Genomic DNA, 14,701 nt, shown 5'->3' on the forward strand with positions numbered 1-14,701 from the left:
AATCAATAAATACTTTGATTTGTCAACTTCTATATTTTCAAATATGTTAAATAAATATATCAAAAAATTTTAAACTATATAATTTACAAAATTTCAGAATCTATGATAATTTGAGTTAAACCCATGGCCTTTTTTGCCTATGTAGTTTTTTAAAATGTATGGTTTAGTCAAATATGTCAAATGCTCAACTCTATTCTTTATTTTGATTGTAAAGACCTAATCTAAAAAGACTGAGAAAAATAATATCTATGTGATTATAAACACTCAAATTCTGATAACTATTGTGAATTGTATCTTCTGAAAAAGTGATCGCTTTGACGCTCTCAGCCGTATAGCAGCTTTCTTGCATAAATCGGATTCAGCAGGGAGCAAAGATAACTCCCTTTCTTCTCTACCAATGATCATTTAATCTTCTCTCCGGATTCCTCTCTTCTTGTTTTTGGATTAAAGGACAAAACGCTACGTAACCTTTCTAGTTTATTTTTTGAAGTCATATAAATACTAATTTATCAGTAATTAATAGAAGACATTAATGTCAAAACTTCCAACTCTTTTCCATTTTAAATCTTTTCTCTCCGTACAGCCAGGACATTTGCTTGTGAAATTGTAGCAAGAACATTGGCTGGCCTCCTCTCTCTTCTCATTATACTTAATGCCTAACTCACTGACTGCTGTTTCTGACTCTTCCAGCATCTGGTGAAGGATGTAAGAGAGGTTGAGGAGGCCCTACTTAGTGGGTCACATTTGGAGATTCCTCCTCTTCCACCCCAGCTGAAAATTACTAAATGTATTTGCTTTGGAGCAGCTAAGTCCTCTTTGCCCTCTACCCTAGCCACTTAAGATTCTTTTCTTAGCCTCTCAGCTTCCAGTCATCCACCATTTCTAAGAAAACTTTGTCTATTCCTTGGACATGATCCTGCTGTGATGAGCCATTGCTGTCTCTGTCTGAGACGAGCGCCCGGAGACATGTGCCTTGCCCAATGAATAAAAGGCAACTTGTAGGAACTTTCTTTTGCTCTACCTGCAGACAGAGGTTGGTCCAGGCACAGATTTGGCTTCTTAATAGTTTGTATTTAAATAAAACATGAAACCTTTGTTTCTCGAATTCCAGAATAAACATGTCAAACTTTATGAGTATTTCCCTCGAAACATCTTTTTGAATCTAGAAGGGAGGAGCCGCCATTTCCTTGTCCCTTGGAGGAAAAAAATCTAGCACATTAACAATTCTCTCCAAGGAACACTTTCTTGGCCTCTTCAGCTTTTTATATAAACTGAAAGGGGCAATTAGTTAATCCTAGTAGAACTAATTTTGTTCGTCTCCTTTACATGTCTTTAAAGGAAGAGATGGACCCCATCTCAATTTATAATGTGGAATTCCTTGCAATCTGTTACTTCATTCTCCATTTTGAAGCCTCTGTCAACACTGAGAAAATAAGAATTACATTTAACAAAATGTTAAATCCACATAATCAAATGATTATGATATCATTTTCCTGTGACTAATTTGCTGGAACTAAAAATTCTGCAAAAGAACCATAGATAAAATAGTTATTCAAACCTTGCACTACAAATGTAATCATACAACCCAATACATAAACTTATTTTCAGACAATTTTGTAAGACAGAGTTGAAGTATTAGAGACTATGCATATACTCTCAGGAAAGGGTTGTGATTTGTATGTGGCAAGATTCTATCACTAGAATCTCCAACAATAAGAACATATTGTTTGATAATCACTGCTTAATGGGTAAAATTTATCACTATAAATGAGCCAGATCTTTAACTATAAGCCACTCACAAAGCACTTTCTTCACGTTTTCGGGACAATATTCCTGACAATTATGCTATGAGAATTCTTGCCTATGATTAGCCCAATCTAAGATAAGGGTATTATTAAGATCTTTACCTATGTCCCTTTGTGGTTAAAATTGTAATCAAGTAAACAACATTGAACCACAAATTTATTGCCTGAATACTTATGAAGGTGCTTTTATTAGGGTTTAGAATATTTCTGACACCCAAACTCATTAGTCTCTTAGTGATTTAGAAATATGATGCAGTTTATTTTATATAGTGAAAAATAAATTTTATTGAATTTAAAATAACATTTATCAATGTTTTTTTATGTGCATATACAGCTATACAATAGTGTATAGTCCACAAGGAACAGTTGACATATAAATGCATCAACAAGTCAGATCATAAAATATTTTAATAGAGGTACACATGAAGAGCTACAAACCTTAAGAAAGATTATTTCCGTTTGTAGAAATTTAGTAATGCTTCATGAACTGAATCTTGCTGTTGTACGGTTCTTTAGTGATCGAACTACAAGCTCCATGATAGCTGGGACCAACTCTGTTTACTCCATCTTTATATATAACACTTGGCGTAGGGCATGAAACCATGAATATTTATTGAATTTTTCATTGTAATGATGTTGTATTATTTATGAGTGTTTAATAGGTATGTTCTACAGAGGGTCTCATAGAGCAATGCAACATCAAAGTCTCATAAATGATTAGGATTGAAGGTATGATCATGGGAACCAAAAAATGATTTTTATAGTTTTAGTCCTCATCATATCCACTAAGAGATAAGTTATTCGACCTAAAATTGTCTGGCATATATTTTCAGACTATAGGGGGGCCCATAAATGACAAAATGAAGAATATAAAACAGGCGGTATATTTTTCTTCTCTACCAATCCTGGGAACACTAACACTAGAAGGCAGATGAAATTTCTGGGGGAGCACATTAGATTGCCAAAAGTGCTGTAATATTCATAGAGCTATAGCAGATAGTTTTCAACATGATGCCTTCTGGATTTGAAAGGTAAATGAAAAGGTAATTCTGTGGAACTCTGATGTGTATGTTTCTGTATATGCGTGTGCTTCTCCATTATAAATATGCCTGTGATATACAGTCTTGCATGGGACCTAAAACAGGTAAGTACTCTATAAATACTTTTTAACTGAAGATTTATAACTTCGATCCCAAACCTTAGTAAATAAAAATTTATTACCTCATACCCTCTCACTTTAAGTCACCACCCATTGTTTCAATTTATTCCTAACACAAAATTTCTTGAAAAGGTTTCCGCTTTAATCCTTCACTTTATACTCAAGCTTTTACTGTTGTAAATTTGTCAACTTCAAGTTCACCAATGAAAATCATTTAACAAAATTTTTGGAATATTTACTCTGTGCAAAGCATTTTATAATCAATTAATCAAGTAGACCCTTTTGAATCTTACATATATCATTAACTTCTTGGAAGCACTTGACATAACCTATCATTTAAATGGAAGCGCATGGGTTCTTTGGCCTTACCAAAATGTTAGGGTATGTTCTCCTTTCTGTTCTTCTTTCCTCTCTTTTCTTTGATGTCATGTTTTAATTCTTTAAAAGCTGGAAAATATTCTCTTTTCTCCATCACTGACCTTTTCCATAGTCATCTCACATACTGAAAGAACAGAGCTTCATTTACATCATATTTTTCAAATGATCCTCCAGTCTTTTTATTATTCTTCATATATTTTTTAACCTTTAAACATCTATGAGTTACTCATATGAAATAATAATTATTAAAACTTGAGCGTAAGCTAGACATTGTACCAATATTGGAAATGCAGCATATAAAAAAATAAAGTCACCTTTGATTTCTCCATCATATTACATTAATTATTCTAAAAAAATATACTATTATTATCTTATATATGATTGTTTATATTATATCTTTCACTGCACAATGTTTTGCAATGTTGTCATTATTGGTATTTAGGGTGGATACCTTTGCAAGGTATGTGACTCTCCAACACATTTAACGTCCTTGCTTGCTGTTTTTTTATTATGGTAAAAAATACATAACATGAGGCCTACATTCTTAATACATTTTTAAGTGTACAGTAATGTTAAGTATAAGTTGAATGTCGTACAACAGATCTGTAGAATTTATTCATCTTGTGTGAGTTAAACTTTATACTCACTGAATAGCAACTCACCATTTTCCTCTCCCCCACCCCATCCCTGGCAAACTCCATTTTATTTTCTGCTTCTATGAGTCTGACTATTTTAGATGCCTCGTACAGGATCATACAGTATCTGTCCTTCTGCAACTGGCTAATTTCACTTAGCTCAATGTCCTCTGGGTTAATTCAAGTCATAGCATATGACAAGATATTTTTTAATGTTAAATAATATTTTATTATATATATACATATGTGTGTATGTTTGCGTGTATATATAATGTCCTTTAAATGGAAGTACATGGGTTCTTTGGCTTTAACAAAGTGTTAGGGTATAATATAGTATAATATCTATAACATCAATTACATTTCCTTACAATTCATCCATTGATGAACATTTGAGGTTGTTTACACTTCTTGGCTATCGTGAATAATGCAAAGATTCTGGATGAACTAATAGAACTTGCAGCTTTTATTGAAGGTACTTAACTCTCTTTTTCCTTGAGTGATATATGGTTTTTAACTTTTTCTGTCTTATTTCACTTAGCATGGTTATCTCAAGATCTATCCAGGTTATTTCAAATGACGGTATTTCATCTCTTTTATAGCCGAGTAATATTCTTTTGACATCTTGTTGAATTCTTGTGTAAATATGAAATGATACATAAAAACAATATTTGCTATACAACACAAGGTATATTTAATCTGAATTTATTCATAATGCTAAATTATATAATAATCATCAAGTCAACATAACAGTTGCATATATTTCAGATATATCTATATATGAATAGTTATACATTGAAATATGTAGATATAGATATAACCACAGATTAATTTCACTTGTATAAATTTGGAGCAGAGAACTATTTGTAGTAAGGCCTACTGTAATACTTATGGGAAACAACAATATCTTAAAAGCAGTGTGGAATTCAGATGAGTCAGGTTTCCTTTTTTAGAAAGCACATTCTCAGAGGACATTTATTATTTAACTTAAAGTAGTTGTTGCATCAAGAGTAATTAGTGCCACAGGTAAAAGAATTTTATCTTAAAAAACAAAGTGACAGAAAATCAAAGCAAACATTTTTTTCTAATTTTATGAGTATTATTACATTAGCACTTAAAAAATTGCACCCATGATAAATAAAATCTAGGAAAACATTTGGGTTTTTAAACATTGTTAATAATTTTGACTTGCGACAAGCAAGAATTATAATGAAGCTGTGACTCAAGAACACTGAACTTCAGAACATTTGACTTTAGTTTTGCTTTTAAAACTACATAAGTTAATATCTTTGATTTTTGCAAATTTTTAAATCACCAAAACTAGTTTTCCATGCATTTCCTAAATAAACATAAGACCAAACAAAAGTACTTGCATGTTTTTAATCAAAGAATAATATCACAGAAGTTTATCATCAAGAGATTATAAGCAGAAAATAGATTTAACATGACTGGATCTATAATATACTTTTTTGAGGAGATATACATAACAAACTCTGATGTAGAAAAGCATGATGTAATTTGGAGTCACTTGTACATGATCTCAGTTCTGCCACTTATTAGCTGCTCATTTAGGAAAATTACATATTATCCCTGAATCTCCTTGTATATTCTTTGTCTATAACACAGGATTATTAGAAAGCACATTTGGAAAAAAATGTTAAATATAAGGCATAAAAACATGAATAATAAAAACAAGGATTCTAAATCTAGACTGATGGGTTTCTAATCCAAGCTCAACTACTTAACTACTGTATAAATTCATGCAAATTACTCCGTCTCTACATTTAATTTTCCTCCTCTGAGAAATGAGAATAATAATAGTATTCAAACCATAGGACTATCTTGTATACTAAAAGAGTTAACTTATTGGCTGGATTAAAAAAAAGATTTTGGTATATAGTGAGCACTCTATATCTGGAACTCTTATTGTTGTAGAATATTAAAGGATATTATGATTAAACTGCATTTATTTATTTGCTAGATCTTCAGTGATAAGGAAATTAAAGCCTATTACACAGAATTCAGTGTTTTGGCATATTTAATTGTCCAATATAGTTTCTGAGTGTGGCCATTCTTTTAAAAAAAGAAAGCAGTTTTTCAGATTTAGTAAACCCTAAATTAAAAATAAAATCACCACCATAGAAGTCAAGATTCTGGGATTTAGGTTGGGCAAAGCAGGTAAACCAACCTTTCACATCCTATCAAGACCTCTTTTCTAAAAAAAAAAATATTTATTTTCCAGCTTCATTAAAATATAATCGACATATAACATTGTAGAAATTTGAAGTATACAGCATGATGATTTCATATATCTAATATTGCAAAATAACTGCCATGACAAAGGTAGTTAACACATCTATTACCTAACATAGTTACTTTTTTCTCTGATGAGAATATTAATATCTACTTTCAGCAATGCAGTATTGTTAACTATAGTCACCATGCTGTACATTAGATCCCCAGAAATTGCTCTCATCTTATAATGAGAAGTTTGTACTCCGTGATCATCTTTGGCCCCCCCACCCCCCATGCAACCACCAGTTGGCAAGATTTCCTTCTTTTAAAATCGCTTTTTTTAAATCCATTCATCCTTTTATGGACACGGGTTATTTCTATGTCTTGTCAATAGTAAATAATGTTTTTAAAAAATTTTTATGGTAATTATTTTCTTAATTTTTTGAAGAAACTCCATACTGTTTCCATAGTGTCTGTGCCAATTTACATTCCCACTAGCAGTGTATGAGGGTTCCTTAGCAACTTTCAAATATACAATACAGTATTAACTATAGTTACCATGATGTATATTAAATCCCCAGGACTCATTTACTTTATAACTAGAAGTTTATGCCATAGTATTTTAACCAAATTTCCTTTGGTGTATATATAGTCAGTCATAAAATTTTACTAATAGAAAGCATGTTATAATACACTATCATTCACTTTCCTGATTATTTTTTTAAAATAAAATCTTAGATATGTAATTACTGGGTGAAGAGTAACCATGTTCTAAAGGCTTTTGTTTCATATTACTAATTGTCCTGAATGAGGATGATATTCTTTAAAGATTTAGACAATGATGTGAAGGTTTTCATTTTCATTCAAATCAATATGTGTTCAAATTTTCCTTGATTTATTTATAAGGTTCAAACTTACTAGCTTTCTACCTTTTAAAAATTTGTATTTCTTTTTTTTAATGAAGATGTGTCAGTATATCTGTTATGTAACACAAGATATATCAGTTCATGTAGAATGATAAATAGCAGGATAATTGTGCTCAACCTAAGTCCTATATTTTAGTAATTTTCAAACCTGACTTACATTAGGGTCAATGTGGAAGTGTTGTTTTTGTTTGGTTTTCTCTTTTAAAAATTTATTAATACCAATACCTGGTCTAGGACTTCTCCCAATTTACTCAACATATCTGGGGTGGGCCCAGGTAGTGGTAGAGTAAAAAAAAAAAAAAAACTCCTCATGTGATTCTACTTTTCCTCGACAACTGAGAACTATTGGTACACATGATCGCAAAAATGCAGCAAAGTCATAGATTAATGGAAGGAAAAACACTGAAGGAAAATAAAAAGACAGTATAGATGGGCATCTTTTCCTACTATTGAATTTTCCAAATATCTATAATTTTTAAATTACAGATAAAATAATAGAACTAGTAGAATTTATGGAATATGATTCTAACAGGGTATTCAATGCATGTATTAAAATCTACTTTTATTTTATTAGGACATACTTCTCATGTATGAATAAAAGTACAGTACTTTCCATGTATAATCAGTAAGAAATGTTCTACATTCTATTCATTCTTTATTGCTTGGTAAGTAAAAATAAATAATAAACATAATTTCTTTGAATTACATAAAAGCACAGGGTTTGAGTCCAGGCAATTATTAACAGTTCCTTATATAAAACAAAATCTTAATAATTCTAAGAGCAATTCAAATTAATTTTAAAAAGTTCATTTTCTTTCTTTCAAGAATCTGGAGCAAATAGTCATTATTATCCAAGAGATAAATAATAGAGATTCACTTGGTTTTGATATAGCAAACAAAAAATAATCACTTTAGGATTTCTATACAGTCAAAATTTGTGCTAAATCCTGAAAATAATCTGTTATCTTTCATGTATCACACAGGAAAATTGTACTTTTCTACATGTTTCACTTAATTAATTATTATTTTATGAACAGAATAGTCTGAATAAAATTATTACAAATTCTGTAGAGTGAAAATTTCTTACTATGTAGGCTCCAGAAATTTCATCTTAAAGAATCCATTAATATTTTAGAAACAAAGTAAAATGGTTACTCTACAATAAATGTACATGATATTTAAATTATTCATAAACGCATATATAAAATACACCTAACTCTATGGGACATTTTGATATAATAGCTTTTTCTCTATGTGTTCAATTTACAAGTCTAACCAATAGGATACAAATAGCCATGATTAGCAATTTACTAACTATTAGTAAATATTCCTTGTGTTGCTCAACAAACAGTCTCACTTATCATTTCAATTTAATCTTACAGGAGCTTACAAAGGCCACATAAAATTTTGATCTGAATAAAATCCAAAGCTTGGATATTATTAGTAAGTTTCAGGTAAGTGTCCATAAAACCAACTTTCGAGGTTGGCCTCATTCTGTGTTCTAGGAAATGCTACCACTCTAGTAATGTTAAAGTCCGCAAATGGAAATATAGTTGAAATTTTACTTCCAGATACTCAAAATGGTCTTTAAAGGAAAGTACATTATAGATAGCCCTTACTGCCATTTAGGTACAGTGTCAACGTCCTGCTCTCTAGCCTCTGTTAGGATGATCTCCCCTGTCAGCACAACCAAGTAGCTTCAAAATTCCATGTACCGGCATGAGGTATTCATGTACCACCCACAGGGAGGAGTGTTTACTTTCAGAACTTTCACTGGCACTACTGACTTCTACCCTGAGAAAAGAATTAGAGAATTCACCAAGTGCCAGCATCCATTCATAATCTTTCAGTCATTTATTTTTCAGTTTGTAGTCAGTAGATGATTCCATTTTACGTATGCAGATCATTCTGGAAGAAGGTGCTAGTTTGTAATGGTATCTTTCAGATGTCTCTGCACAAAGTTACATTTCCTCTAAAATACTCTCTTCAAGCATTTTCATTCCTTGTAAAAACTGAAGAAAGTCAGCTTGTGGCAAAATAACATTATGCAAAATGCATCCCATCATGCATTGAAGCTTTCTGTTAGGGGATCATTAGTAGGAACTAAATCAATGTTTCCCAGCCCGGAACATCAGCCTGTTAATTTTAATTTTGAATGTATGCTACTGGCTAGCTGCAGTAGATTGAATATTATATAATACTGTATTTTATGTGCTTGCACAGGGCTCCTTTGTCTTGTTTTTTATTCAATTATACAGTTTATTATTGATATCTTTTTGCTCAGTTTTAACTATCGAAATAATTTTGATAAATGGAAGTTCTAGAAAAAGATAGGCCATAAAAAGCAACGGTTATTAAGAATGATTTTGTCATCACTAAAACTTTCAAGTGTTGAAAACTGTAGAAAATCTCAGTCCTTTCCTACTCTTTAAAGATTTTCAGTGTGCTTCTGCTTGACTATTAAGTACAAGCTGCCTATGAACACTTAGTTCATCCTTGAAGAAGCACATTGAGTTTGAAGTTATTTAATGCTACCATATAAATTTCTATTTGAAGATATTTCTAGTTCTATTCTGAAGTGTATAAAATAATGGAGCAGAGCTAGAAGCATGATTTAACACCTTCCTCCAGAAGCAGCTTTGCCTCTAGCAGAAAAACTAAATTTTAAGAAAAGAAAAATGAAAAAACATTGCTACAGCATTTTTGTTCTTTGTGAACTCCTAAAGGAAAAAGTTGATTTTCTTAATAAAACCAAGTCAAGAAAAATAAAACACTAAAATAATTTTATAATAATATCTCCTAAGATGTTTTCTTAATGATATTTTATGCAAAGTCTTTGTTTTGACAAGACCTGTTAACAATTGTTTCTGATTATTTATTTTCATCCTTTTGTTCTTAATTCACAAGGGCAATTCAGAAGAACTATTTATAATATACAGGTTTCTTAGAGTTTACTTTGTTGATTTCATTAATTAGCCTGGGTTCCACATCATTTCATTGTCTTTACTATAAAGGAAACCTCTTCAAAACTTGATAATGGGTTGTACAGAAAGTTTACTTGTGGTATATAAAAATATGTATTTCAGCTGCTCTAAGTCTCCATTAAGCTAAATTAGAGCATAAGGAGTTCTAGGAAACCAAGCACAGGTTTCATACTATCTTCTTCTACAGGGAAACATTATATTTATTTTATTTATTATAATATTATATTATATGTTTGAAGCTAAGAAAATGGAAATTAAATAGGATTCAAAAAAGAGCTTCATATAGTTCTTCAAATGTTTCTTGAAACCATTTTCCTAAATATGTTTGCATTTATATCCTGGTCTGCATAGTTTTGGGAGATGAAAGGACTATGTAATTCATATAATTCATTCATATTTTCAGCAACTCATCTTTTACATACCCTATCCCATGGGAGCACTATACTATCTAAATTCACTTTTTGTAGTACATGTTCTCAGATTTGCCCGATGAGTAAATTTACTCTGTTTGCAGTTGCATCTGTAAAAGGCTATGAAACAAAATGAATCAATATTGAAACACGTGTTTTGGGAAACTTAAACTAAATGCCTAAGAATTTTTGTTTGTTTGTTTGTTTGTTTGTGTTTTTGCTTAGTTTTTTTAATCTATATAATCTTTTTAAACAACTCTGGGCTACCAAAGACTTCTCAGTTGTGCTGTCCCATTTGACTTTTATTCATTTTTAAATTGTGAGACAACAATCAATCAGTAAAATACACAAATATTAAGTATATATCCCGATAAATATTTACATATGTATGTATGTTTATGACTGTATCTGTACATAGCAACAGAAATAGAGGTAGAAATAGTGATAAATATATGGTATGTGTCTGTAAAAGCATTAATCATATCAACATATGGAACATTTTCAATACCCACCCTAGTCATACTTCCTTATAAGTAACTGCTGTTTAGTGTCCTAGCACCATAGATTAATTTTGTCTGCTCTATATTTCATATAAATGGCATCATACAGATATATTTTGTCTGGCTTTTTAATTAATTATGGTATTATGTGTAGCAGTCATTTTTTGTTCCATATTATACACTTGTAGTATTACATTGCATCAATATCAAACAATTTCTTTATGCATTCTATTATTGATGGGCAGTTGGGTTATTCCATTTGTCAGCTAATAAATAAAGCTCCTGTAAACTTTATTATATATGTCTTTTGGTAGAAATATGCATTTATTAATCTTGCACATACACCTAGGAGTGGAATTGCTTTTAGGAGATATTTGGTTGGTATAAGTTTAATAAATATTGATAGTTTTTCAGAGTGATTATTTCATCTGGCTTTTTCTTAAATATATGGTTCAATAGCACACATTAGGATCTTTATCATTTTCATGTTTCATGTTTCCTGTATATATTGAAAGTAGAGAAGCCTTCACTCTGCACTATCCTCTTTCCAGGTGAAATAGGTCATAACCTCAAGCCATGGCAAACCTAGTGACACCAAGGGGAGACTGGTCTGCAGAGACCTGTGATTAACACCAAGTCGTTGCTGATCATTTGATGCTCAGACAGGACTATAGAGTGTCCTAGCGTAGGGGTTGGCAAAATTTCTTTAACAAGATAGATAGTAAATATTTTCAGCTTTGTGGTCTTTGACACAACTACTTAACTTTATTTATGGACAACGAAATTGAATTTCATAAAATTTTCACGTGTCACAAAATATTATCTTACTTTTTATTTTTGTACATCCATTTAAAAAATGTAATAACTATTCATATCTCTCAAGCCATACAAAAAAAAAAAGTGGTTTGCCTGCTTTAATCCACGGGCTGTAGTTTGCTGACATGGAGGAAGGAATCTTTCTAAACAAATCTTGGCTAATAAAGACTTTTCTGTGATGCTGTGTCATCAGACTTTCCTTCATATTTTAAATTGAGGAATAATATACAAAGTGAAAAAAGGAAAGAATATAGTTTTTAAAAAAATCTTTGTTATAAATATGTTTGATAAGGGGAAAAAATCAAACACATTCAAGCAATATTTGTTATTTTTGGACAATTAAACCCAAGTTTGTTATAAATAGATTTAAATACATTCTATGTCAAAGTGGTATCTTTTTAAGGATAGACAGGGCCCATGAAGTACTAAATAAGTCTTTTTAAAAATAAATAACTAAACTTTTGATAAATCAATATTTGTAAATTTCTAAAAAAAAGGCAACTAATATTTAATGAAAATTTTGTTGATTATTGAAAAAATATTTTAATTTGCTTTTTAAGAAACATTGTATCACATATCTTTTCTTTCAGCTTCCATTGAAGGATCACAAACTAAATTATAAAGAAGTACAATCTGCTTAACTTACAGTCAAATGATTTCAACATATATTTATTAAATTCTTGCCATATGCAAATAAATGCTGAAAGGAATAAAAAAATGACCAGTTATCCATTTTATACACACGCATGCATGTACGCACACACTGTCTATCTATCATCTCTCTACCTAGCTATCATCTATCATCTATCTATACATCCATCTGTCTATCTATACATCCATCATTTATCTATCAATCTAATATTAATGATTATATTTCCCCAGGAACCAATCAAGATTTAAATATTGCATCCAGTTGTTAGATCTCTTTATTTATTTTTTTCTTTCTTTCTTTCTTTAATTCTTTAATTCTTTAGGTCTCTAGTCTCTTCATCCAGACAATCCTCTTGAATTTTGTTTTGTTTTGTTTTTGGTCATTGCTAATTTTATTAGTTATATTTTCTTTTAAAAAGACTAAAACTTTTTTGTAAAATGACACACATACATTACTTTTTTAGATGTCTCTTCATGTTTTCCTTTAACTTTTGGCTATATTCTCTGTAAATGAAGAGTTAGGGTTAGAGGTTTGATAAAATTCAGGTTCATTAATGGCAAGATTACTTCATAGGTGATGTTTTGGGCTTTATACTGCTTTACTTTAAAAAGCACACATTTTAGGTTGACTCATTAATTAATACTGCTATGTTTGATCATTTAATTTAAGGCTTCTTAATATACTAAAGTCAATTTCTGCAAATTAAATTTTTCTATGAAAAGAATCAATTAATCAAGCTTGTTTAAAAATACATATATACAGTTTTGCAAAGTTATCTGATAAATATTTTTAAAGAGCTCATGTCTCACTAGCTAATTCCTCCCTGTCATGTCTAATTTGATATTTTTTGGATTTTTTTGGATTTTTTTCAGTTTTGTTAATTATTATATTTGGATAAATGTCTTTTTCAGAAAAAAACATTTAAAATTAATTACTTCTACTATTTTCCATTAATTAATTTTTGTTTTATCTTTGCTATTTTTCTGCTTTCTTTCTTTGTTTTTGTTATATATTTTATATGTTTTCATACTGAGAATTTAGTTTAATCATCTTTAGACTTATATTTTAACTTTTTATTTATCTATTTATTTATTTATTTTTATGGTGACATTGGTTAACGAAATCCAATAAGTTTCATCTGTACGCTTTAACAATAAGGCATATATACACTTACTCTGTATGCTCAGCTCCTATTGTTAAATTTCTTTCTGTCACCACATATTAGACCCCCTTTACTCTGTCTACCTGTCCCCTCCTCCTCCACCCCCTTCCCTCTGGTAATCACTAGTCTATTGTCCATGTCCATGAGTCTCTGTTTGTTTGTCCTATTCTATTTTTGTTGCTTTTAGGTTTATATCCCACATATAATGATATCATGTGATTTTCAACTGTTTCTGTCTGAATTATTTTGCTTAGCATGATTATCTGGAGGTCCGTCTATATTGTCGCAAATGGCAGGATTTCATTTCTTCTTATGACTGACTAATATTCCATTGTATATATGTACTACGGCTTCTTTAGCCAATCATCTATCATAGGACACTTAGGTTGCTTCCATGTCTTGGCCACCATGAATAATGCTGCTATGAACATCAGTGTGCAAATATCTTTTCAGATATGGGTTTTCAAGTTTTAGGGGTAAATATCCAGTAGAGGGATTACTGGATTATATGGTAGATCATTCTTACTGTTTTCCATAGTGGCTGTACCAGTTTGCAGTCCCACCAGCAGTGTATGAGGGTTTCTTTTTCTCCGTATCGTCTCCAACATTTGTTATTACTTGTCCTGTTGATGATAGCTATTCTAACACGTGTGAGATGGTATCTCATTGTGGTGTTGATTTGCATTTCCCTAATAGCTAGTAATGTTGAGCATCTTTTCATATATCTGTTGGGCATTTGTATGTCCCCTAGGGAGAAGTGTCTGTTTTGTTTGCTAAGCAGAAGCTTTTTAGTTTGATGTAATCCCATTCATTTATTTTAGCTTTTACTTCCCTTGCCTTTGAGGTCAAATTCATAAAATTCTCTTTGTAAACTTATATTTTTAGACACAAGTATTAAAAATTTTCCTATTCCTATGGTCAGAATTTTAATTGAAATCCACAAACATTAAATATTCAGTATTTTCATTATTAGCATGCTTTAGAAATTCTGCATTTTTGATTTTTCAGTTTGTCCTAAGAGTTGCTTAATAGGATTATTAGT

The sequence above is a fragment of the Pteropus alecto genome, unplaced genomic scaffold, assembly GCF_000325575.1.
Source record: "Pteropus alecto unplaced genomic scaffold, ASM32557v1 scaffold22, whole genome shotgun sequence".
NCBI lineage: Eukaryota > Metazoa > Chordata > Mammalia > Chiroptera > Pteropodidae > Pteropus > Pteropus alecto.